The sequence below is a fragment of the Pelophylax lessonae genome (genome assembly GCF_965119305.1).
Source record: "Pelophylax lessonae genome assembly, chromosome: 3".
Lineage (NCBI taxonomy): Eukaryota > Metazoa > Chordata > Amphibia > Anura > Ranidae > Pelophylax > Pelophylax lessonae.
Window position 1 is genome coordinate 62,181,251 of NC_138770.1, and position 26,576 is coordinate 62,207,826.

General features: G+C 42.5%; 1 protein-coding gene across 1 annotated transcript in view; it reads right to left on the minus strand.

Annotated features, from left to right (window-relative positions):
* Positions 1-25,519, minus strand: part of LOC309549725 (uncharacterized protein) — a 233,073-nt gene extending 207,554 nt beyond the window's left edge. Inside the window, exon 1 of the mRNA XM_082250218.1 lies at positions 24,927-25,519. The gene's annotated coding sequence lies outside the window, so the exon portion shown is untranslated. The remainder of the gene's footprint in view (positions 1-24,926) is intronic.
* Between the last annotated feature and the right edge of the window lie 1,057 nt (positions 25,520-26,576).

Here is a 26,576-nt window from a genome sequence, read left to right on the forward strand (position 1 = left end):
AAAAGTGCTTTTAACCACTTTACCACCGGAGGATTTTGCTGTCTTACGTCTCGGCCACTTTTTGCGATTCGGCACTGTGCGACTTTAACTGACAATTGCGCGGTCATGTGACGCTGTACCCAAACGAAATGTACGTCCTTTTTTTCCCACAAACAGAGCTTTCTTTTGGTGGTATTTGATCACCTCTGCGCTTTTTACTTTTTGCGCTATAAACAAAAAAAGAGCGACAATTTTGAAAAAATAACAATATTTTTCACATTTTTTTATATGAAATTCCCCAAAAAAATGTAAAAATCAAAATTTTTTATCATTTTAGGCCAATTTGTTTTCTGCTACATATTTTTGGTAAAAATATCACAATAAGCGTATTTTGATTGGTTTGCGCAAAAGTTATTGCGTTTACTAACTAAGGGAAAGATTTCTGTTGTTTTTGGTGTTTTTTTTTTTAACAAGTAATGGCGGCGATCTGCGATTTTTTTTGCAGGACTGCGACATTGGGGCGGACAGATCAGACCCTTGACTGACATTTTTGACACTTTTGGGGTTACCAGTGACATTACTACAGTAATCAGTGCTATACATATGCACTGTTACTGTACAAATGACACTGGCAGGAAAGGGGTTAATTTTATTGGAGAGGGAGGGGTTAATGTATGCCTGGTGCTTACTGACATGTGTGGGGGGAGGTGACTGAGTGACACAGGGACAGATCGCATGTTCAGCTATGCTGAACCCAGCAATCTGACCCAGCCTGTCACTTAGGAGATCCGCTCGCTTTGTTTACACAAGCGGGTGGATCTCCAGACTTGATTCCCAGACGATCGGGGAAGAGCAGCGGCGATCGCCGCTGCTCCTCCCCTGGCCCGACTCCCACTGTGACTGAAAACAGTGGGGGCGAGCCTCCGGCGGCGCGTGCGCGCCGCCGAGAAGGGGGAGTGTCTGCCGACGTAGGTCTACGTCGTCAGAACTACAAGAGCCACTTTGCCGCAGTAGAGCTCTAGTGAGCAGCGGCAAAGTGGTTAAATGTCATATTTAACCACTTGCCGACCGCCCGCCGCAGATATACTGCAACAGGCGAGCTCGGCTGCGTGAACCGCCGTACCTGTCTGGCGGTTCGCGAGAATGCTCCTGGAGGGGGGCGCACGTGCCCATCCCCATTAGGCAGTGTGGGATACCGATCCATGGGGCCGGCACCCGCGATTGCTGCTGGGCACCTGCGATCGCTCCCCGCTGAGAGAGAAGGACGCTCAGTTATTGTAAACACATCCTGTGATCCTTCTATATAGGAACACAGGTCTCTATGATCATTTCACAAGTCCCTCCCCCATCCAGTTAGAAAGCACCCACTAGGTTCACACTTAACCCTTTGATCACCCCTGTGTTAACCCCTTCCCTGCCTGTGTCATTATTACAGTAACAGCGCATATTTTTAGCACTGATTATTGTAGTAATGTCACTGGTACCCCCAAAAATGTCAAAAATGTCAGTTAGGGGTCCGATCTGTCCGTCGCAATGTTGCAGTCCCACTAAAAATCGCAGATCGCTGCCATTAGTAGTAAAAAAAAAAATAAATAAAAAAGACATAAATCTTTCCCGTAGTTTATAGATGCGATAACTTTTGCCCAAACCAATCAAAATACGCTTATTGCGATGATTTTTTTTACCAAAAATATGTAGCAGAATACAAATTGGCCTAAAAGGATGAAAAAATGTTATTTTTACATTTTTTTTTTTTTTTTATTGGGAATGTTATATAGCAGAAAGTAAAAAATATTGGTTTTTGTCTCCTTTTTTGTGTTTATAGCGCAAAAAATAAAAATCGCACAGGTGATCAAATACCACCAAAAGAAGTGTGCAGCCAATTCAAATTAAGCCATTTCAGTACAGGAGAGGAGCCGGTACAACTCAGTAGGGAAGGCTGGAGGACAGATTTGAACCTTCAGACAAACCGACATGCAGGTATTGAAGAGAGTGGGAAAGTGAAGACTCGGTGACTCTCCTTACCCCATCTTCTTCGGTCAGGAGTGAAGCAGCAGTCCTGGGAAGACTTGGATCTCTGGGCTGCTATGAATCATCTTTTCCACAATCTCTGGGAAGGAAGCTGAGCAGTTATATGGGAGACGGAGGCAGTGAAAGTGGCCGTGTGGGTCAGACTATACAATCAGTGGAGAACATATGGACTCGTTTACATTCGATGTAAACCCAGACAGTAAATTTTCATAGAAGCTTTGATGAGTTCATCTCATTTCACTTTTTGTTTTCAATTATTTGAAATCTGCAACTTTTATTAAATGTGAACTCCAGACAGATGTAAAAAAAAAAAAACACACTGGAATGCAGCTCTGTAATCATAAATACTTAATTAGATGTGTTTCCTAAATACAAGCAATGTAAATACCCAACTATGACCTGGTATCAATCTCGTAACGTCCCACTACAGCAGAGCTCAGACTGGGGGAGAGAAGGATCACAAGGAGCCAATCAGGTGCTCAAGGGACATGTTGATAGGAGGACAGAGTGACTGAGAGATGAGCTCATTACTGAGCTGCTTCTCCTTTTACTGCCCAATCACAGGCTTGGCGCAAGTCCGGGATGACCTGGCCTCAGGGGAAGTAGGTTAAATAATAGCAGGAGTTAGCAGAGTGACAGAGAGATGAGCTCATTACTGAGCTGCTTCTCCTTTCACTGTCTAATCACAGGCTGGGGGCTAGTCTGGGATGACCCGACCTCAGAGCTCAGAGCTGCTTTTCTTTTCACTGTCCAATCACAGGCTTGGGGCTAGTCCAGGATGACCTGGCCTCAGAGGAAGTAGGTTAAATAATAGCAGTAGTGAGCAGAGTGACAGAGAGATGAGCTCATTACTGACTGAGCTGCTTCTCCTTTCACTGCCCAGTCATAGGCTTCGGGCTAGTCTGGGATGACCTGGCCTCAGGAGAAGTAGGTTAAATAATAGCAGGAGTGAGCAGAGTGACAGAGAGATGAGCTCATTACTGAGCTGCTTCTCCTTTCACTGCCCAATCACAGGATTGGGGCTAATCCAGGATAACCTGGCCTCAGAGCTTCTTCTCCTTTCACTGTCCAATCACAGGCTTGGGGCTAGTTCTGGATGACCTGGCCTCAGAGGAAGTAGGTTAAATAATAGCAGGAGTGAGCAGAGTGACAGAGAGATGAGCTAATTATTGAGCTGCTTCTCCTTTCACTGTCTAATCACAGGCTTGGGGCTAGTCCAGGATGACCTGGCCTCAGAGCTGCTTCTCCTTTTACTGTCCAATCACAGGCTTGGGGCTAGTACGGGATGACCTGGCCTTAGAGCTGCTTCTCCTTTCACTGTCTAATCACAGGCTTGGGGCTAGTCCAGGATGACCTGGCCTCAGATCTGCTTCTCCTTTCACTGTCCAATCACAGGCTTGGGGCTAGTACGGGATGACCTGGCCTTAGAGCTGCTTCTCCTTTCACTGTCCAATCACAGGCTTGGGGCTAGTACGGGATGACCTTGCCTTAGAGCTGCTTCTCCTTTCACTGTCCAATCACAGGCTTGGGGCTAGTTCAGGATGACCTGGCCTCAGAGGAAGTAGGTTAAATAATAGCAGGAGTGAGCAGAGTGAACGAGAGATGAGCTAATTATTGAGCTGCTTCTCCTTTCACTGTTCAATCACAGGCTTGGGGCTAGTCCAGGATGACCTGGCCTCAGAGCTGCTTCTCCTTTCACTGTCCAATCACAGGCTTGGGGCTAGTATGGGATGACCTGGCCTTAGAGCTGCTTCTCCTTTCACTGTCTAATCACAGGCTTGGGGCTAGTCCAGGATGACCTGGCCTCAGAGCTGCTTCTCCTTTCACTGTCCAATCACAGGCTTGGGGCTAGTACGGGATGACCTGGCCTTAGAGCTGCTTCTCCTTTCACTGTCCAATCACAGGCTTGGGGCTAGTACGGGATGACCTGGCCTTAGAGCTGCTTCTCCTTTCACTCTCAAATCACAGGCTTGGGACTAATCCAGGATGGTGGTGATCACTGGTGATCTCATCATTTTTATCTCTATTTAAGATTTCAAGATTTTTTTGGTCCACACCTAGATCTACTATTGTATTTTGATTTAAAAAAAAATTGTAATTGTATTTGTATTTCCAGTTGCATTTTTTTCTTTTATGTATATGTATTATGTGTTTCAAATATCGGAATAGGATGTATGTAGTATATGGATACCATGAACCCACCCTTCTGGAGGTGGATGGGCAGTGACACAAGTGGGAGGGGGTTCAGCATTACTGCCACAGCCCAGAGGGAGGAGCTCTCTAGACCTCATGGATGGGGTTTGAGCCATTGGGCTGCTATTTAAACCTGGGAGTAGAATACGATACAGTGGCTCTGAGGAAGAGGCGTAGGCCTCGAAACGCGTCAGCCGTTATCCTAATAGGACAATGGACTTTCGTATGGACTACTCCTGACACTCAAGTTTCTGAGTCTGATATGATTGATTTCACCTGTGTTTGTGAGTAGCCATTTGTATGTTACAACAATAAAACAATTATTGAGGATAATGCACTAGGTTGGTGCGCCCTTTTTGTGTTTTTTATTTGCAGTACTGTTGGACTGCCCCAGTCCTTTAGGGCAGCAAGACCATAGCCATCTGAGACGCCTTTTGCAAAGTCCTGTGGGAAGAGCAGTTGGGGAGCCCCGTTTTCTGAGCACAGGAGAAAGGTGTGTCTTTCACCTTATTTTGTTTGGACTAATCCAGGATGACCTGGCCTCAGGGGAAGTAGGTTAAATAACAGCAGGAGAGAGTTTGATGTATGTATTTTAAAATGAAAAATAAATACAGTAAAACCTTGGATTGTGAGCATAATTCGTTCTGGAAACATGTTTGTAATCCAAAGCACTCTTATATCAAAGCGAATTTCCCCATAAGAAATAATGGAAACTCAGATGATTCGTTCCACAAGTCCTTCAGTTTATAGTCTATATACAAAGATTATAGCAATGTGATAGGTTGTGTAACCATAAAATGTCCATCTACAATATGCAGCCTTCCCAAGGGGATTAGAAGCAAAATCTAGCAGAGCTACAGAATATAAGAGAGATGAGAGGCGCCTCTAAGTGTAGCAATATGGTTACATTAAAATGAAGGTTCAACATTTAGCAACTCACATGGTTGATGATTAAAATAGGCACACCCAAGTATGCAGGCATCCGGGGTAAAGCTGTCCATATAGACCATCTTCTGAACCACCGGATCTCACCAATGTCAGTCTGCAATCGTGACCGGGAAGAATAGCCTGCAGTAGAGTGATCTGAAAGTGAGGCTTTTAATCACTCGTGGAGTGCAGCGGGGAAGGGATGATGAAGATGGCTGTGCAGAGGACGGTCTATGTGGACAGCTTTACCCCAGAGGTCTGCATACTTAGATGTGCCTGTTTTAATCATCAACAATGTGAGTTGCTAAATATTGAACCTTCATTAAATGTAACCATATTGCTACACTTAGAGGCTCCTCTCTTCTTTTTTATACATGACGCTACTTGTATATCAAGACATCGCTTGTATATCAAGTCAAAATGTATTTAAAAAATGTGCTTGTCTTGCAAAGCGCTCTCAAACCAAGTTACTCTCAAACCAAGGTTTTACTGTAATAACCTTATTATATACTGTTGTTTAATTGCCCATAAAATCCCATTAAAAGAGGAGATTGCCTCCAAATATTAATAAGGGATGATGACAATTACACCCTCAGCCATTTGATTTCAAATTTCTATTATATTCTTTTCTATTCTATTCCTTTATTTTCTATTCTATTTATTTATTTTTTTCTGTTTGGAAATTCGAATTCGAAAATAATTAGAATTTGAAAACTATTTGAATTAGATTAAAAAACTATTTGAATTTTGTCCCAAATTTTGTTTCGTTATTTCGGATTTGTTTAAATTTGTTACTTTTGTAATTCGGAGACTTGTATACATTCGAATTTCCGAATAACAAAAAATTTGTCCAAATTTCAATTTGGAACTAAATGAGCCGCACATGTCTAGTGGCGGCGCAGGGGGCCAAATCACTTTTGTTAGCTTTACAGCTGCCCATACATATCTCAACTCTATGGACATAAACGTGTAATCATACTACAGACCAGGGGAGGACCAGGGGCCAGGGAGCAGGGGGGCAATTGCCCCCTGGGCCACTCTGATGCCCTGTAAAAAGGCTGCACTGCTTCTGCCACAGACATGTCTAAAGGATTCCCGGTGAAGAGGAGTCCCTGCCGCTGACCTAATGAGTGTGGGTTGAAGACAAGGACAAAGAGCAGGCCTCCCCCCCCAGCACGGATGGTGTAAACTGTGTCGGGGCAGAGAGCGTTTCCATGCCCCACTGGAGACTATTCTGCCCTGGCCATCCCCAACGGAGCTGTCCCAGCTCCCCCCAACCTCCTCCTGCTGGCCAGGTCAGGAACCCGGATTCAGCTGATAAGTAGAGATTATCTGGAGCAAGGCTTCAGCTTAGAATGGGGGTCAGGAGGAGGATTGGGAGAGTGGGAGGGGGGTGAGGGAGAGTGGGAGGGGGCTGAGTCGCTGCACCATGGGCCTCTGGTTTGTACTTGCCCCCTGGGCTGAACTTTGCCAGTCTGCCCCTGCTAAGGACCTTCCCATCACAAGATCCTGCATCCCTTCTTTGTGCAGAGCCGCTGATAGGGGGGGGGGCCACCAATCCTCCTGTAGGAGGCCCAGGCACACAGGGGGGCCCAGGCACAGAGGTGGGCCTGGGCACACAGGGGAGTCGGGAAATTACAGAAGGAAGCCCTGTGCAGCTCTCTGCAGCAGCTGAAAGCCACTTTTTCCCCCTTCCGCTAACTTTCAGCTGCTGCAGGGAGAGACACAGACACAAGGCATCGTACCTGTAATTACTTCTCTGACACCGATCCCCCTCCCTGTTCTGCCTGCTTCTGATTCCCCCTCCCTCCCCGTGTGCCCCCCGTTTCACTGTGATTGCCCCCCCCCCCCCCCACAGCACTGCAGGCTTCCCTGTCCTGTAACAAAAAAAAAAACAAATAATAAAAAAAATAATCATTAAACATTGTAATAAATAATTACAAAAAAATTGTAAAAAAAAAAAAAAAAAAAAATTATTAAACATTGTAATAAGTAATTTAAAAAAATAAAAAAAAAATAATCATTAAATGTTGAAATAAATAATTTTAAAAAATTGTAAAAAAATAATCATTAAACGTTGTAATAAATCGTTTAAAAAAATTGTAAAAAAAAATTATCATTTAACGTTGTAATAAATAATTTTAAAAAATTGTAAAAAGAAAATTATCATTACACGTTGAAATAAATAATTTTAAAAAATTTAAAAAAAAAATAATCATTAAACGTTGTAATAAATAATGTTAACAAATTGTAAAAAAAAAAATAATAATTAAACGTTGTAATAAATAATTAAAAAAAATTGTAAAAAAAAAAAAATTATTAAACATTGTAAGAAATTATTTTAAAAAATGTAAAAACAAAATAATCATTAAAAGTTGAAATAAAATCTTTTAAAAAATTGTAAAAAAAATAATCATTAAACGTTGTAATAAATAATTGTAAAAAATTAAAGGAGAAAGGAAGTAACCCATATCTAGACAAATAGCCCTCATCCCGGTTGAGTAATTTTACAGAGAGATGTATTCCACATCAGTGATCCCAGAGTACACTGGTGATAGGAAAAAAGGTAGGGACTATAGCGGGCTATTAGTCGAAAGTATGTAGGTAAGCCAAGGAAAGAATGAAAAAAGAATAAAATTAACAATATTTATTGGATATGGATAAAAGTCGACATTGAAACAATGAAAAAAATGAAAAAAAATGAAAAAAACTAATAATACAATACAATACAGCATGTTATGTCATAGCAGTAGTCGATCGAACGGGTGAGTGCCTTTGTTCAATGCATTTCGCCTTTAGCTTCATCAGGAACTCCGGCGTGATTGAATCACCCTTTTGTTGAATTAGGACTACATTAAGACCTTCAAAGTTTATGCATAGAAACAAAAAGAAAAACATATATATAAATACAGGTTCATATCTTGAAAACTGAAAAACAATCTACAATATTCATTTTAACCCTAGTATAGAAAAATACAGGGTCATAAGAAGAGGCACATATAGCTTTATATGTATATAGGTAAGCTATATGTGCCTCTTCTTATGACCCTGTATTTTTCTATACTAGGGTTAAAATGAATATTGTAGATTGTTTTTCAGTTTTCAAGATATGAACCTGTATTTATATATATGTTTTTCTTTTTGTTTCTATGCATAAACTTTGAAGGTCTTAATGTAGTCCTAATTCAACAAAAGGGTGATTCAATCACGCCGGAGTTCCTGATGAAGCTAAAGGCGAAATGCATTGAACAAAGGCACTCACCCGTTCGATCGACTACTGCTATGACATAACATGCTGTATTGTATTGTATTATTAGTTTTTTTCATTTTTTTCATTTTTTTCATTTTTTCAATGTCGACTTTTATCCATATCCAATAAATATTGTTAATTTTATTCTTTTTTCATTCTTTCCTTGGCTTACCTACATACTTTCGACTAATAGCCCGCTATAGTCCCTACCTTTTTTCCTATCACCAGTGTACTCTGGGATCACTGATGTGGAATACATCTCTCTGTATAATTGTAAAAAATTGTAAAAAGAAAATTATCATTAAACGTTGTAATAAATAATTTTAAGAAATTGTAAAAGAAATAATCATTAAACGTTGTAATAAATAATGTTAAGAAATTCTAAAAAAAAATAATCATTAAACGTTGTAATAAATAATTTAAAAAAATTGTAAAAAAAAAAAAAAAAATTATTAAACATTGTAAAAAAATTATTTTAAAAAATGTAAAAACAAAATATTCATTAAAAGTTTAAATAAAATCTTTTAAAAAAATTGTAAAAAAAATAATCATTAAACGTTGTAATAAATCATTTTAAAAAATTGTAAAAAGAAATTATCATTAAACGTTGTAATAAATAATTGTAAAAAATTGTAAAAAATTGTAAAAAGAAAATTATCATTAAACGTTGTAATAAATAATTTTAAGAAATTGTAAAAGAAATAATCATTAAACGTTGTAATAAATAATTTTAAGAAATTGTAAAAAAAATAATCATTAAACATTGTAATAAATAATTTTAAAAAATTGTAAAAATAAATTATCATTAAACGTTGTAATTAATAATTTAAAAAAATGTAAAATAAAATATTTGTAAAAATTGTTAACACGGTAAAGAAAAATTGTAAATCTTTTTCTCTTTTAATTCTCTGTTATGTTTGTGTCCGCTAATAATGATTTTAATGTATTTTTAGTGAAAATATTGTCATGATAAAATTAGGGGGGGGGCTGCCAGGTAGGCTGCATGGGGCCCCCGTGATGTCTAACAGCAGCCCTGGTGACGCGTGCACGAGTCCTAAAGTATTTTGATCCATCATCACGTCAGTTCTCAGCCGGTCCAGGACCTGAGCGTGCCGTTCTCACAGACTTTCACGAAAGCCTTGGACTTCGACTATCAAGCTGGCTTTCCCATCAGTCTTCTTGGCCCAAAAAGCCAAAATCAAAGTAGTGGAAAAATTGAAACCCGCATTGTATTATTTGACAACATTCCATGTCAGCTGAATAGTTTAGCATGTGCTAAGACATTTAAAGGCTGGATTCATTACCTGGTGGTTTATGCTAAGCTGACATATAACTGACATTATTGAGAAGTGCTGTCAGAAATTTCTCTGCAGTGAAAAAGAGATGCTTTCTTAAAGTCAAAGAAGAAAAAATTTCACTTGAAGCCTTTATAATGGCAGCTGTCTAACGTTAAAAGCTTTTCATTTCTTTTTTTGTGTTCAGAGTCCATTACCCTTATGTGAATATTTTTTTTTTTTTTTCATAAACCCGCGGTGCTGCACAAAACTTAAAACAAAAAAAGCGCACTAGGCAGCGGGGGAAGCCGATCCACGGGGATGCACCGGCCGCGATTGCCACCGGCCACCCGTGATCGCTCCCCACTGAGATAGAACGGCGGTCTGCTGTTGTAAACACAGCAGACCGTTGTTCTCTCAGGAATCAATGCAGAGCTCCTCCTATTTAGGATCACAGATCTCTCTGTTAATTCCACAGGTCCCTCCCCCATACAGTTAAAAAACACCCCCTAGGCTCACACTTAACCCTTTGATCACCCCTGGGTCAACTCCTTCCCTGCCAGTGTCATTATTATCGTGACAGTGCATATTTTTGGCACTGATTACTGTAGTAATGTCACTGGTCCTCGCCAAAAGGGTAAAAAATGTCAGTTAGGTGTCCGATCTGTCCGCCGCAATGTCGCAGTCCCACTAAAAATTGCAGATCGCCGCCATTACTAGTAAAAAAAAAAAAATTCAATGACATAAATCTAGAGGTGCAGTAAAGACAAAACTCATAGTGTCGTGACCCTGTGCCTTTACACGCAGTGGGTTTCCCAAGCCAAAATGTTACTAAGAGCACCTCTAGGGCGACCAACTCCCAGGAGGTACAGACACCACAAAGTTCTCTGTTTTCCCAGCCCATGGTCAGGTAGACCCATTCAAATTAGGAGGCACTGAGCCCCTCCAGTCATCCCGGGGGAAGTTACTGCCGTGACACAGAGTAATTATTGGTTTGAAGTGTTAACCACTTAAGCCCCGGAAGATTTTACCCCTTTCCTGACCAGGGCCTATTTTGCGATTCGGCACTGCGTGACTTTAACGGACAATCGCGCGGTCGTGCGACGCTGTACCTAAACGAATTTGACGTTCTTTTTTTCTCACAAACAGAGCTTTCTTTTGGTGGTATTTGATCACCTGTGCGACTTTTTGATCATGCACTATAAACAAAAAAAGAGCGTCAATTTTGCAAAAATAACAATATTTTTCACATTTTTTTATATGAAATTCCCCAAAAAAATGTAAAAACCAAAATGTTTTAACATTTTCGACCAATTTGTTTTATGCTACATATGCTTGGTAAAAAAAAAATCGCAAAAAGCGTATTTTGATTGGTTTGCGCAAAAGTTATCGCGTTTACTAACAAAGGGAAAGATTTTTGTCATTTTTGTTGTTTTTTTTTTTTAACGCGTAAGGGCGGCGATCTGTGATTTTTTTTTTGCGGTACTGCGACATTGCGGCGGACAGATCGGACCCTTGACTGACATTTTTGACACTTTTGGGTTTACCAGTGACATTTCTACAGTAATCAGTGCTATAAATATGCACTGTTACTGTAAAATTACACTGGCAGTGAAGGGGTTAACTTTTTTGAGAGGGAGGGGTTATGTGTGTCCCTAGGGGCGTGATTCTAACTGTGATTGGCTGTGGCTTGAGGTGTAGGAACAGTGATCAACGGTCCTACATAGCAGAACCGTATAATCACTATTCCTACACCGGGGAGAATGACAGGCAGCTTGTTTACATCAGCCGCCTGCCTTTCTCCCTCTGCACCGTCGATCGCCGAGTGACCGGCGGACATCGGGTCCGCCGGTCACACGCGCGGGGGGGTCCGTGACCACGCGGGAGCGCGCCTCCGGGGGCGCGCGCTCGCTCGCTCCCTAGACCCTCACAGGCTAGCGACGTAGTACTACGTCACTTTGCCTGTGAGGGGCTGACCACCGCCGTAAATAGTCGTGCGGCGGTCGGCAAGCGGTTAAGGAAGTTAGGATCTCAGGAGTCCATTTTTAGGCTTAGTTTGGGGATTAAAGGATATGTAAACTCAACCAAAAAAATGCTTTAGTTTGCTTCATTTTGGTCTGTTAGACAGACCTTGTTGTCTGGAATGGCCTAGAGGTTAAGGAGTTGGACTTGTTGGTTCATACCCCACTTTTGGTTTGAAGTTGTCACTCTTTGCAATAGTTGGAGTACTTTGAAAATGTTGTTCACTGGCCAATGTGAAACAAGGCACTTGTATTCTCAACTTGCCCCAGTGGATCATAGGGCAAACCCATTCCACGGATGCCAGGCAGGCAGAGGGCCTATATACTCCGCTCTTTATATAGAGGGGGGACCTCTGCACCAGTAATAAGGACCAACTGTCAGTTCCAAAGCCTTAGACTCATACAGCCCACACAAGAAATGTGCTACTTATCGGCTTATCACAGTGCCTCTATTCAGCAAGCAAGACCGGCAAGCAGCTTCTTTGGCAAATACTGGGTAGGACGCTGTGGGCACCTGCTTATGGTTCCATGCGGGAGAAGTTGGTTATTTGATCCAGCGGTATTACTCCAGGACTATCATAACAGTGCTCGATTGACCTTCCATAATTGGGGGTCCATACTAAGGGTAAGAGGCAGTGTGAACGGGTGTTGGTGATGGCTCCTTTCTGGACACTGCTTTTCCCTCTTATAACGTCTACCAGTAACAAGTCTTGAAGATTACATGTTAGTCAATGGACTGATGTATTTACTAGCGCTGCACTTTTGTAACACTGGTGGGCACTGAGCTGCAATCTTTTGAATTGACTTCTTGGTTGACCTTAAACCCACCAATATATATATATATATATATACTCAGGGCTTTTTTTCTCAGACAATAGGTGCAGGAACTCCCCCCTTCAGAGTCCCCCCTTGTCTCTGTGCCCTACCCACCTCCAAGCACCATTTCTCGGTTTCACCCCTACCCACCTCCCAGTACTTCCCCAGGAATCATTTTGTGGTGCTAAATCATTTGTATTGAATTTGTTCTTGTCTAATAACAAGAAAAGCAGTAAAAATAGATCCCCTGGGAGACCAGCAACAATAGAACCCTCACACAACAATAGGCTCCCCCAGCAATAATGGACCCCACCCCAACAACAATAGGTCCCCCAAGCAACAATAGATCCCCCACACAAAAGTAGACACCCCCCCACTCACACAAACAGCAACAATGGAGCACCCACAACAAAATACCACCCCCCAACAACATTAGAACCCCAGCGGCAACAACAGATTTCCAGCAGACTGCATCAACAGACCCTCCAGGAGTCAGCAATAATAGACCTTTCCCTCGATAGTAGATCCCTACTAGTTACATAAAACTCCCCAGCAACAATAGATCCCCACCATCAACAATAGACCCCCACACAAAAACGGATCCCTACCAGTGACAATAGATCCCCCAGCAGCCAGCATCAATAGACCCTCCAGCACACCTCTTGCTATTACATACATTTAGTGCTGGAGGTGCCGGAACTGCGTTCCCCCGCGTTCCTGCTGAAAAAAAGCCCTGTATATACCAAGATATCCTCAGTAGGAAGTTGCAACAATTATGATGCCCATTGTAACATTCCCATCACATGGTGTTCCCACCCATAATGACATACTGGTCAAAAGGGCATTCTCATTTCACAGATGCATGGTAGGCAGGCCCGAAACATGAAGTCAGTCAACTCAAGCACATGGCTTTCTGGCTGAAAATGGTAGCTACAAAAAGGCTTACAGTGACAGGATTATTTTTAGCAGCAATTAGCTTGCACCAGGAAGGGCTACTAGTAGTTGGCCACATTCAGCTGGGCTTCTTCAGCTTGGAGAAGCTACAAAAGGCCTCCAGACAATACAGAACAAGTACAATTGGATATTACCAGATACTACTAGCTATACCATGACACAGACAAAGAAGCACCAGGATGGCCGAGTGGTTAAGGCATTGGACTTAAGGTCCAATGGATGTATATCTGCGTGGGTTCGAACCCCACTCCTGGTATGGTTTATACAGTATTCTTAGAACTGTGCAAGAAAGCACAGGAAAAGTTATCTCAAATTTGGAAGCACACATGGTGCTTTCCTTTTGCATTATTTATTATTCTATGAAAGGCATTTTAACCATGGTTCCTTAGAACTCAAAAGTTCAAAGGCTGCTAGGGGTTCCTTAACCACTTGCCAACCGCCGCAAGTACATATACTGCGGCGGTCAGCCCCTCACAGGCAAAGTGACGTACCGGTACGTCACTAGCCTGTGAGGCTCTGGGGAGCGAGCGCGCGCCGCCGGAGGCACGCGGTCACGGAACCCCACCCCCCCCCCCGCGCGTGTGACATCGGGTCCGCCGGTTACTCGGAGATCGTCGGTGGAGAGGAAGAAAGGCAGGCGGCTAGTGTAAACAAGCCGCCTGTCATTCTCCCCTGTGTAAGAATAGCGATCATACGGTTCTACTATGTAGGACCGTTGATCACTGTTCCTACAGCTCAAGCCACAGCCAATCACAGTTAGAATCACGTCCCTAGGGACACACATAACCCCTCCCTCTCAAAAAAAGTTAACCCCTTCACTACCAGTGTCATTTTACAGTAACAGTGCATATGTATAGCACTGATTACTGTAGAAATGTCACTGGTAACCCCAAAAGTGTCAAAAATGTCAGTCAAGGGTCCGATCTGTCCGCCCCCATGTCGCAGTCCCGCAAAAAAAATCGCAGATTGCCGCCATTACGCGTTAAAACAAAACAACAAAAATGACAAAAATCTTTCCCTTTGTTAGTAAACGCAATAACTTTTGCGCAAACCAATCAACATACGCTTTTTGCGATTTTTTTTACCAAACATATGTAGCATAAAACAAATTGGCCGAAAATGATTTTGATTTTTACATTTTTTTGGGGGGAATTTCATTTAAAAAAAATGTGAAAAATATTGTCATTTTTGCAAAATTGTCGCTCTTTTTTTATTTATAGCGCATGATCAAAAAATCGCACAGGTGATCAAATACCACTAAAAGAAAGCTCTGTATGGGGAAAAAATGGACGTCAAATTCGTTTAGGTACAACGTCGCACAACCGCGCAATTGTCCGTTAAAGTGACGCAGTGCCGAATCGCAAAAACCCCCTGGTCAGGAAGGGGGTAAAATCTTCCGGGGCTTAAGTGGTTAAGCTGTGGCTGATTGACTTCCCATCCAATAGTACTTGGATATGTCCAAATCCCATGCCACTTGGCAAAGGCAATGGCATAACACCAGTGATCTATTTAGTTGTCTGTAAGGGTGGCCTTCTAACACCCCCCCCCCCCCCCCCACTGTAAGGGTGTAATTTTTCCCACTAACCACCAGTGTAGTTTTGAATTACTTTCGAACAATGTCGGTCAAGTCATCAAGCATACTGAGAATTTTTGTAAAAACATTTGTACAAATTTTCATACAACTCTATTAGCGGATAACCAACTTTAAACTTGGCTGTTCTAGAGAGCATCTCCTGCCCTGCTTGAATGACAACGGCTCCTGGAAAGTGGTTCCACTAACTACAGGTGACAAGAAAAAGGTCATGCACCCACCACCGGATTGCAGGGGCACGTACTGGCAGGAGCACAGAGATGAGCAAGGCTTATTAATTAAAATTTGGTATGAATACTAAGGGATGCTTAAGATCTGCCCGGTCCATAGCCATGCCTTACCGCATGTGCATTAACGTGCAGGATTTGTAGCTATATCGCATATTGCCTTAAAATATCACATTTCATATGAATGCAACCTGTGCGCTTTGGTGCACTGCAGCATGGATGCAATTTCGGCTTCCGCCACTGTGCATTGGAGTGCCATTCATTTAGAATAATCTACGATGCGTTACTGTACATTCTACAATGCGTTACTGCAAGACATAGACATGAGGGGGGCCTAAGAATGTTGCAAAAATTCACTCTTTACAATAACACCGATATAATCTGGTATTTTTATTAAGCGTTTAATTAAAGATAACATTTAAATAAGTGAATCGATACCAGGAACCTTCACTATTTCTTTGTTTATAGACAAATTATCCTACATTTTTTGCATGGAATGGGTGGAGGCCTCTTGTGTAACATCATCTTTCATATTCAGAGTTGTATAAAGTACTCGAAACCCATACTTGAGTAAAAGTACAAGTGCTCGATCAAAAAGTGACTTGAGTAGAAGTGGAAGTGCTCGATCAAAAAGTGACTTGAGTAGAAGTACTAAAGTATTCAACATTTTTTGTACTTAAGTATTGCAAGTAGTTTTTTTTTTTAATTTTGCTACTCAAGTACTGAAAGTAAAAGTACCAGTAGTTTTGAAAAAAAAAATTGCTACTCAAGTACTGAAAGTAAAAGTACAAGTACTGTGTTATGAAGTTATTAAAGAAAGAAGTCAAAAGTTTGATCATCATATTGTTTTTTATTATTTCAAATACAGCTTTTATTTATACATACAGTAGCTTTTATTTTGGTATGCGCTGATAATACACATGTTTTGAGCTTCATGAAACCTTCCATCTACTGTTCTGGCAGTGGTCATTTTTATAATAGTAACGAGTAACTAAGCAGCACAAAAAAAAATATCGGAGTAGAAGTATTGAAATCATTGAAAAAATGTAGTGAAGTAAAAGTGGAAGTAGGAGAAATAAATTCTACTCTAGGAAAGTACAGATACCGCCTTTCCGTACTTAAGTACAGTAGTGAAGTAGTTCTACTTAGTTACTATACATCTCTGTTCATATTATACAAAAAAATTGGGCTAACTTTACTGTTTTGCTTTTTATTTAAATGCATTAAAGTGTATTTTTTTTTTACAAAGGAAATTGCGTTTGAAAGAATGCTGCGCAAATACGGTGTGACATAAGATATTGCAATGACTGCCATTTTATTCTCTAGGGTCTCTGCTAAATATATATATGTATATACATACAGTATCTCACAAAAGTGAGTACACCCCTCACATTTTTGTAAATATTTTATTCTATCTTTTCATGTGACTGAAGAGATGACATTTTGCTACAATGTAAAGTAGTGAGTGTACAGCTTGTATAAGACTCCGTTCACACTGGGGCGACCTGTCAGGCGACCTGGTCGCCTGACAGGTCGCCGTGGGTCGCCTGCCCATAGATTAGCACAGGACCCGTTCTAATAGGAGCGACACAAGTCGCTCTGACTTAGAAAAAGGGTCCGGAGCTTCTTTGGGGCGACCTCGGAGCGACCTGCATTGACTTCAATGCTATGAAGTCCGTGCAGGTCTCTCCGAGGTCGCGGTGCGCGCTGTGCACCGCGACCTTGCAGGTCGCCCCGCCAAGTCGGGTCGCTGCAATGTGAACCGGCTCTTACAGTGTCAGTTTGCTGCCCCCTCAAAATAAGGGTCCTTTCACACGGTCAGCGTCCGACGAGGTCCATTCTCTGCTCAGCGGGGATCGATCCGCCGATCCCCGCTGAGCAGGCAGGTGACAGCTCGGTCTCTGCTCTGTGTGCAGAGACGGAGGTGTCAGATCCCCATTGTCCTGGGGGGAATTGGATGAGAACGGGACCGCCTGTCCGTATTCATCCGATCCCATCCGATCCAATCCGCTGGACGGATGGAAAATAGGGTTTCCATCCGTCCAGGTTTCACGGACAGGATCTCCGCTGACATCCGCTGCCCCATAGGGATGCATGGAGCATCCAATCAGGTCCGCCTGAAAAATTGACAGGCGGATCTGATCGGCTCACCTGTGTGAAAGGACCCTAACCCAACACACAGCCATTAATGTCTAAACCGCTGGCAACAAAAGTGAATACACCCCTAGGTTAAAATGTCCAAATTGGATCCAAATAGCCATATCTTTATATATATATATATATACAGTATATATATATATATATATATATATGTATAGATATATAATGTTTGGGGGTTCTAAGTAATTCTCTAGGAAAAATTACTGATTTTTACTTGTAAACAACAAATGTCAGAAAAATCAGGGCCAGCAAGTGGCTAATTGATACATTTTTATTTATATTTGTTTTTATATTCACATAATTTTATACGAGTTTCCATTTTTATTATCATGTTTTATACCTATTTTTTAGCCCTGAACTAAAGGGAGGTGTCTTGGGCACTGAAACGCATTGGCTGTTTTATATGATTGATTTAAGAGCAGCTAAAATCATTTTGGACCCTCTCACCTTGGTGTTGGTGCTTCTTTCTATGGTTTGGGTCTCGTCTCTGTACCCATTGAGGGAAGTGTTGTCGTAACAAAGCTAGTGAACTTCTTTGAAATTTTCCCTTTGCTTGATCACAGGAATGAGTTTTGAAATCCCAGTGCCTCTTTAACCACCTCAGTACTGCCAAACGTATCTATACGGCCTCGTATTTAGATAGTTATACCAGTATCATGGTTTAGGCTACAACCATGATCTCATTAATGTTTATATTCAGGAGGTAAAGTATTTCCCTATCTTGTAAAAGTGATCTGAGTGACCCAGGACCGATCTGACCGGTAGCATTGGGTGCACTGAGAAGAGTGGAAAGAATGGAAGTTCTTTCCCCTTCTGTGAAGTCAGAACCGGAAGCTTGACTGGCCTGCACAGAGTCCTGACCTCAACACGACAGGACACCTTTGGGATGAATTGGAGCGCAGACAATTTCATCCTCCCAACTTTGTGGGAACAGTTTGGGGATGGCCCCTTCCTGTTCCAACATGACTGTGCACCAGTGTACAAAGCAAGATCCATAAAGACATGGATGAGCAAGGAGGTGGACTCTGGACTGGCCTGCACAGAGTCCTGACCTCAGCCTGATAGAACACCTTTGGGATGAATTCAGGATGAACACATTAGTGGCTGAACTCACAAATGCTCTTCTGGAAGAATGGTCAAACATTCCCATAGACACACTCCTAAACCTTGTGGACAGCCTTCCCAGAAGAGTTAAAGCTTTTAGAGCTGCAAAGGGTGGGCCAACTCAATATTGAACTCTACGGACTAAGACTGGGATGCCATTAAAGTTCATGTGCATGTAAAGGCAGGCAGGGCCGGCCCTACCATGGGTCCCGCTGGGTCCATTGGACCCAGTCGGCTTTTCGAGAGGGGCAGCAAATTGACGCTCAAGATTTCTTTCCAGCAGTTTTGTGTATCATGTATGGGCACGTTATTTTGCCATCTCATACTGCTGCCCGTAGTGCAAACTGATGAGTATGAGGAGGCGGAGACATCTCCGGGGAACCTCCCTCGTGTGGTTGTGGTGTGCGCAATGACGTCAGACATCAGCGCACTCCATCTCAGCAGGGCAGGCTGGATCTTCTAGGAAGGTGGCTGCGGCAGACACAGGAGTGACAGGAGGACTGAGAACAGACAGAGGGTGTTTGGTGGACCGGTCCAGTGGTGAGTTATGGAAGAAGATAAAAGTACATACAATATTTTCAAAATGTTAAATGTAATAATGTTATTACTGTTTTGTTTTTTTGTTTTATGTCCCTATACCCCACAAAGCAGCCCCCCCCCCCCCCCCCACACACACACAATGCAGCCCCTTAAAAATGTTGCATATAGACAAGGTGCTGTTGCATGTAAATCTGACTTCCTGATAAATTTTATTTTAGTTTTAACTATCATGATATAAAATAATGGATGTGAGGGCCTTTTGGCTGGCAATTTTTTTTTTTTGGGGGGGGGGGGGGTGGGAGGAGAGGTGTTGCCCCAACTACCCATTACCATGCATTTTATTCTTGGACCCAGGCAGCACAATGTCTTGGGCCAGCCCTGAGGGCAGGCGTCCCAATACTTTTGACACTATGGTGTGTATAAACCGCTATCGCACCAAACATGTGAGGTATCAGTGAAAGTCAGAGCGAGAGCAATAATTCTAGCACCAGACCTCCCGTGAAACTCTAAACTGGTAACCTGTAAAGGCTTTTAAAATGTCACCTATGTAGATTTTAAGGTATGAAGTTTGTCGCCCCATTCCACGGGCGTAGACAATTTTAAAGCTTGACATGTTAGGTATCTATTTACATCATCTTTTATATTTTACCAAAAAGGGGGTATTATATTGTGTTTGTGTGCACTAAAATTCAATAAAGCTTATTTTTTCCTAATTCGATTAATCTCTGAGCAAATATCGTGCGACATAAAAATTTGCAACAACAACCATTTAAATCTCCAGGGCCTCTGCTTAACCACTTGCGGACCGCTCACATGGAGCGTACTGCAGCAAAGTGGCTCGTTATCTTCCAGCGACTTAGGTCTACGTCGCTGGACTCCTCCTCTTGTGGGCGGCGCGCGCGCCGCCGGAGGCTCGTTTCCGCTGTATTCAGTCACAGCGGGAGTCGGGCCAGGGGAGGAGCGGCGGTGATCACCGCCGGTGATTGAGTGAGGAAATCCGCCCGCTTGTGTAAACAAAGCGGGCGGATCTCTTCTGTGACAGGCAGGGTCAGATTGCAGGATTCAGCATAGCTGAACCTGCGATCTGTGCCTGTGTCACACAGTCCCCTCCCCCCACACACGTCAGTAAGCACCAGGCATACATTAACCCCTTGATCACCAATAAAGTTAACCCCTTCCCTGCCAGTGTCATTATTACAGTAACAGTGCATATTTATAGCACTGATTACTGTAGTAATGTCACTGGTCCCCCCAAAAGTTTCAGAAATGTAAGTTAGGTGTCCGATCTGTCTGCCGCAATGTCGCAGTCCCACAAAATCGCAGATCGCTGCCATTACTAATTAAAAAAAAAACAATAAAAATGACATGAATTTCTCATAGTTAGTAGATGCGATACCTTTTGCGCAAACCAATCAAAATACGCTTATTGCAATTTTTTTTACCAAAAATATGTAGCAGAAAACAAATTGGCCTAAAATGTTAAAAAATTTAGATTTTTAAATTTTTTGGGGGGGGGGGGAATTTTATATAAAAAATGTGAAAAATATTGTTATTTTTTCAAAATTGTCACTCATTTTTTTGTTTATAGCGCAAAAAGTAAAAATCGCACAGGTGATTAAATACCACCAAAAGAAAGCTCTATTTGTGGGGAAAAAAAGAACATAAATTTAATTTGGGTACAGCATCACACAACCGCGCAATTGTCTGTTAAAGTAACGCAGTGCCGAATCGCAAAATATGGCCTGGTCAGGAATGGGGTAAAATCTTCCGGTCTTAAAGCAGTTAAAAATACGCTCATTGAGAATTTTTTTGTCAAAGACATGTAGCTAAATACATTTTGGCCTAAATATATGACAAAAATTGAATATATTGGATATTTTTTAACTGTCAAAGTAGAAAAATATTGTTATTTTTTTCAAAATTGACGCATTTTTTTTATTAATATCGCAAAAAATGAAAAGCGCAGAGGTGATCAAATACCACCGAAAGAAAGCTCTGTTTGTGGGAAAAAAAGGACGTAAACTTCGTTTGGGTACGGCTTTGCATGACCGCGCAATTGTCAGTTAAAGTCGCACAGTGCTGAATCGCAAAAAGTGGCCTGGACGTAAAGCAGGAAAATCCTCCGGTCCTAAAGTGGTTAAAAAAATATGAAATGTTTGGGAGTTTTAAATAATTTTCTAGCAAAAAAATGCTGATTTTGACATATATGAAAGAAATGTCAGAATTGGCCTGGAGGGGTCAAATGATATTGGGTTTTCATTGCTGTCTATGTCCTATTAGAAAATTCTCCTTTTTGCCCTGGTGAACATTGTCAATGGGAATAGAAAAGAATATCCAAATATCCAAAATTTTAAGTTAACCTGAGTAGGAATGAAAGGGAAATTGCACCAGTCCCAGTGACAGCTGTCTGAAAGCGTTTCACTTCAGAGAGATTCCTGCAGGACAGGAGGTGAAGGGCAAGAGGGCAAGCTCCGTCATAAGACACAGATGGGGAAAATAAATAAATAAATAAATAAAACGAAGAGAAAAAAGATGTAAGAGTACAAAAATGTTCTCTTGCAGTGGGACTTCTCCCACACTGCCAGGGTTACATTCTCATTTAGATCTAGGGGGCCTTGAGAGCAGCTTTACCCAGTCCCCCACTCCCCCATTAGCTGGCACACTCCTCTACTCCCCCACAATCCAGCAGTGGACTGGCCCTCAGTGTCTTCACACCAAATGGAAGGCTATGGTCTCTAGATTGGATTTAATGATGCCACAGAACCTGCAACCATGGAAGCATAGGAGAGAAGAGGATGCGGGGACCATTCTTACAACCCATGGGAGCCTGTGGGAGCAGAGGATTGGGTGGGTAAAAGTGCTTTTAGACCCACAGAAGCAAGGGGCAGGTCAACTTCAAGGGAGCATTTTTGTTTTCCTTGGAATTCAGCTTCAACCATTCACTACCGAAAAATAGTCTTAGCTTTAGATATGGCACCATTCTGACACGGCTATGGCACTGTGGTGAGGATTGGATGGTATAGTGTCATCGTTGGGGGTGCTAAAGAGCAATGCAATGATTGGAAGCAGGGCTTTTTTTTTCAGTTGGAACGTGGCAGAACTCTGTTCTGCCATCTGGAGCACTGCCCTGTCCTCACTGACCTGTCACTGGTAAACACAGCAGTCGGCAGAGGAAGTGTTCTGCGTTACTCACTTCTTCTACCGACTTATGTGTTTAATAGTAACAGCCAACCTCTTTAGGTGGTTCTGCTGCACCAGATCCACAGCTTCTCCTGCAAGCTTCTCCCTGCCACTCACAGGTGAGTGGCAGGAGAGTCCTGTACTGTTTGTGGGGGGTTCCTGTACTGTGGGGGGGGAGGGGGCTTTGTACTGTGGAAGGGGGCTTCTGTACTGTGGGGAAGCTCTGCACTGCTGGGATCTCTGTACTGTGTGTAGGGGCTCCGGTACTGTTGGGGGGGGGGGGGGGGTCTGTACTGTTGGGCAACTCTGTACTGTGGAGGCCTCTGTACCATGGAGGGGGGCTCCTGCATTGTTGGGGGTTCTGTACTGTGGGGGGGCTCTGTACTGTGTGTGTGGGGGGGGGGCTCTGTACTGTAAGAAGGATCTGTATTATGGGGGGCTCTGTATTTTGTGTGTGGGGGGGGGGGCTCTGTACTGCTGGGTATTTCTGTACTGTGGGGGCTCTGTACTATGGAGGGGGGCCTCTGTATTGCTGGGATCTCTGTACTGTGTGTGGGGGCTGTAGTACTGTTGGAGGGACTTTATACTGTTGGGAAACTCTGTACTGTGGAGGCCTCTGTACCATGGAGGGGGTGCTCCTGCACTGTTGGGGGTTCTGTAATGTGGGAGGCTCCATACTGTGTGTGGGGGGGGGGGCTCTGTACTGTAGGAAGGATCTGTATTATGGGGGCACTCTGTACTGTGTGTGTGCAGGGGGGGGGGGCTCTGTAATGTTGGAGAATTCTGTACTGTGGGGGTCTCTGTACTGTGGAGGGGGGCTACTGTACTGTTGGGAGGCTCTGTACCGTGTGGGGGGACTCTGTATTGTGTGGGGGGAGTTCTGTACTTTTGGGGAATTCTGTACTGTGTTGGGCTTTGTACTACAGAGGGGGGTCCTGTATTGTTGGGGGTCTTGGTACTGTGTGGGGGCTCTGTACTGTGGGAGGGATCTGTATTGTGGTGGGCTCTGTGTTGTTCGGAGGGGCCTCAGTACTGTGTACAGGGGGCTCTGTACTGGGGTGGTTGTAGGGAAGGTAATTTTTTATTATACACTGGCCTGTGTTAGCCATTCCTGAGTCCTATGATCTGTGTGGTATGCACTCCTTTGCTCTATGACATGGGTGTCCAACCTTTTGGCTTCTCTGGGCCACATTGAGTGTAGAGAAATTTTCTCAGGCCGCATATAAAATATATACTATAGTTAAGGTATATAAGTAATAAAACATTGCCGCACCCTTCCCGCGTTGCTGCGCCCCCCCAGCACTAATTTAACACAACTAGTGGATGATCCCCTCCGAGGCAGCCTTTGCCTACAGTTAGTTGGAAGCCGCTGTGGCCGTGCCCCGACTCGACTTCCTTCCTCCCCAGGAAAAAAATAAATAAATTGTCAGGGGGCAGTGGGCCGCATAGCCTGCGGTTCCGGGCCGCATGCGGCCCCTGGGCCGCAGGTTGGACATGCCTGCTCTATGAGATGAGCACTCCATTAGGCATTCCTGAACATTGCACCTTGGTCGTTGAGCAGTTCTAAACTCTGACCACATCCACCATTTTGCCTGGCATGGATTTGGCAGAGGTTATGTAAATACCTGCACCCACTGTATGAGAGAAAAAGCCCAGGTTAGAAGTGCACATTGCCAATCACATGGGGGGGTTTCAAATTTTTTGGAGAATCTTTATGTGACCTGGCCAACCATCACTCTGGACAATGAGAAGACCTAAATCGGCCAATTCAGTCCTTCAGTTGGGTCACATGAGAAGCAGAGGTGTGTCTCAAGAAAAGGAGAAAGACAACCTCCCACCTGATTTAGAAAGCAGTAATTATATTCTTTCTGCAAAAATATTTACAAACTCTGCCACATAGGCAAGGTTGCAATACTGATAAAATCTAAAAACAGCAGTGGTGTTCCATTTTTTGCTCCAGGGAAAACAAGAAAAACGCTACAAAACAAATGAAGATTCCATCTAGAATTCCACAGCTGATGATGGACTGTGCAGTCACTGTAACTGAAGAGGACTTGTGTCGTGTCGGTAGGACTCTTCATCAATTACAACAAAATACCGTACTGCCAAAACCTCGATGACAGTTCCCAAGGAACGACATAACTCAAATCAATTTGCATTCCCATCAGTTGTAAGCAAGGGGTGGACATTTCTAAGCTGCATGGTAGCTATTTACAACAGCACCCCCTTTACCTTCAAAGCTAAGAATAGACATGCAAAAGACAAACAAAACTTTTGACCTCAAAATTCAACAAAATTTTCACATCTAAGCCACAACATAACTTTTTAAGGAAATATTCAAATATGTAACAATCTTTAATTATTGACTGCATCAGAAAAATTTGCTGCACAGATAAAGGAATATAGCGCAAATGGAGCAACATACTAAATAGACACAAATTGGAAAACCAATTGTTGGCCAGGTAGCAAAATTTACAAAATTTACAAAAATTTTACATGAACAACGGCAAATTTGCAATTACAAGAGGCACAAAGTATAAGTAACCTGAGTTCCAATTACAAATAAACCATTTCTAAAACTTTTTACCCCTTGGTTTGATTTCGAATACTCTTTAGAAACTACAGCTAGAGTTGAAAACAAGCTCCATTCATGGAATGTTCTGAAATGTTTGAACTTACCCGATGTCTAAGCAGCTTGTAGAAATCCCTCTAGTCACAGCCCGCAGCTCATAACCCAGTCTTCAGCATAATAAATCCCATAAAATATGAAGAATTGGGTTTGGGTTTTAGCAAACTTGACGTGTCCAAGTTGTTTTTCCTACACGGTTGCAATCTCACCGAGCCTTTGCCATCCTGCAGCTGTCCACTGGGCCACCAGAGATAATGCTCAGAGTCAGCAGTTGCTTTCTATAAAATTGGCTTTCCTCAGCTGGAAGTCTGCACAGAGGAAAAATTACTCACTGAATGGTCTTATTCTCTCTTCGTCCCAAGACTTGCACTCTCTCTCTCTCTCTCTCTCTCTCTCTCTCTCTCTCTTGCTCTGTTTTAGATGTACTTAACATCTGTGGAATGCTAATGACTGACAGATGAAACGGACAGAAAAAGACACCCAAACCAGTGGTGGCTTGGGAGGAAGTGGATTTTAAATGGGAGATTGCAGTGAGCATTAATGTCCTTTCAGTCCGTGCCCCCCTATTGCCCACTTCACTGCCTGCCCGGCCTGTGTAAATATTATTCCTTAAATAACTCCATACCGGAGGGAAACATCTGCAGATGCCGCACCGATGGTGGAGTGTTTATGATTTGACAAAACAAGGATTCTGGTTACAGTAGAAAGGGCTTGACCTCATCACGGCTAATTCCGGGCCAATACTCCTTTAATTCCAACTAAGACGCCTGACTTTATACAGATTAGGAAGAGAGTAGGCAATCAGGAGTCCTAATCCAAAACCTTTATTGAGTTTCTAATGGATGAACTATTTAGAATATATTGTTTATAAAGAAGAAAAAATCTAAGAAAAAAATGTATATATATATATATATATATATATATATATATATATATATATATATATATATCCATATACGTATATCTATCTATCTATCTATCTATCTATCTATCTATCTATCTATCTATCTATATACAGTAAAACCTTGGTTTGAGAGTAACTTGGTTTAAGAGCGCTTTGCAAGACAAGCAAAATTTTCAAATAAATTTTGACTTGATATACAAGCAATGTCTTGATATACAAGTAGCCTCAAGTCACAGCTGAGTATAAAAGAAGAAGAGAGGCGCTTCTAAGTGTAGCAATATGGTTACATTTAATGAAGGTACAACATTTAGCAAATCACGTGGTTGATGATTAAAACAGGCACATCTAAGGATGCAGGCATCAGGGGTAAAGCTGTCCACATAGACCATCCTCCGCACCACCATCTACGTCATGCCTTCCATGCTGCCCCTCGCTATCAGATCGCTTTACTCCAGGGTGGTCTTCCCGGTCAGGATTACAGACTAGCAGCCGGTGGTTCAGAAGATGGTCTATGTGGACAGCTTTACCCCGATGCCTGCATCCTTAGATGTGCCTGTTTTATTCATCAACCATGTGAGTTGTTAAATGTTGTACCTTCATTAAATGGAACCATTTTGCTACACTTAGAGGCGTCTCTCTTCTCTTTTGATACTCTGTAGCTCCTGCTGGATTTTGCTTCCAATCCCCTTGTGGAAGCGGCTATTTGTGGATGGACATTTTATGGTTACACAACCTATCACATTGCTATAATCTTTTTATATGGACTATAAATTGAAGGATTTATGAATAAATGGTT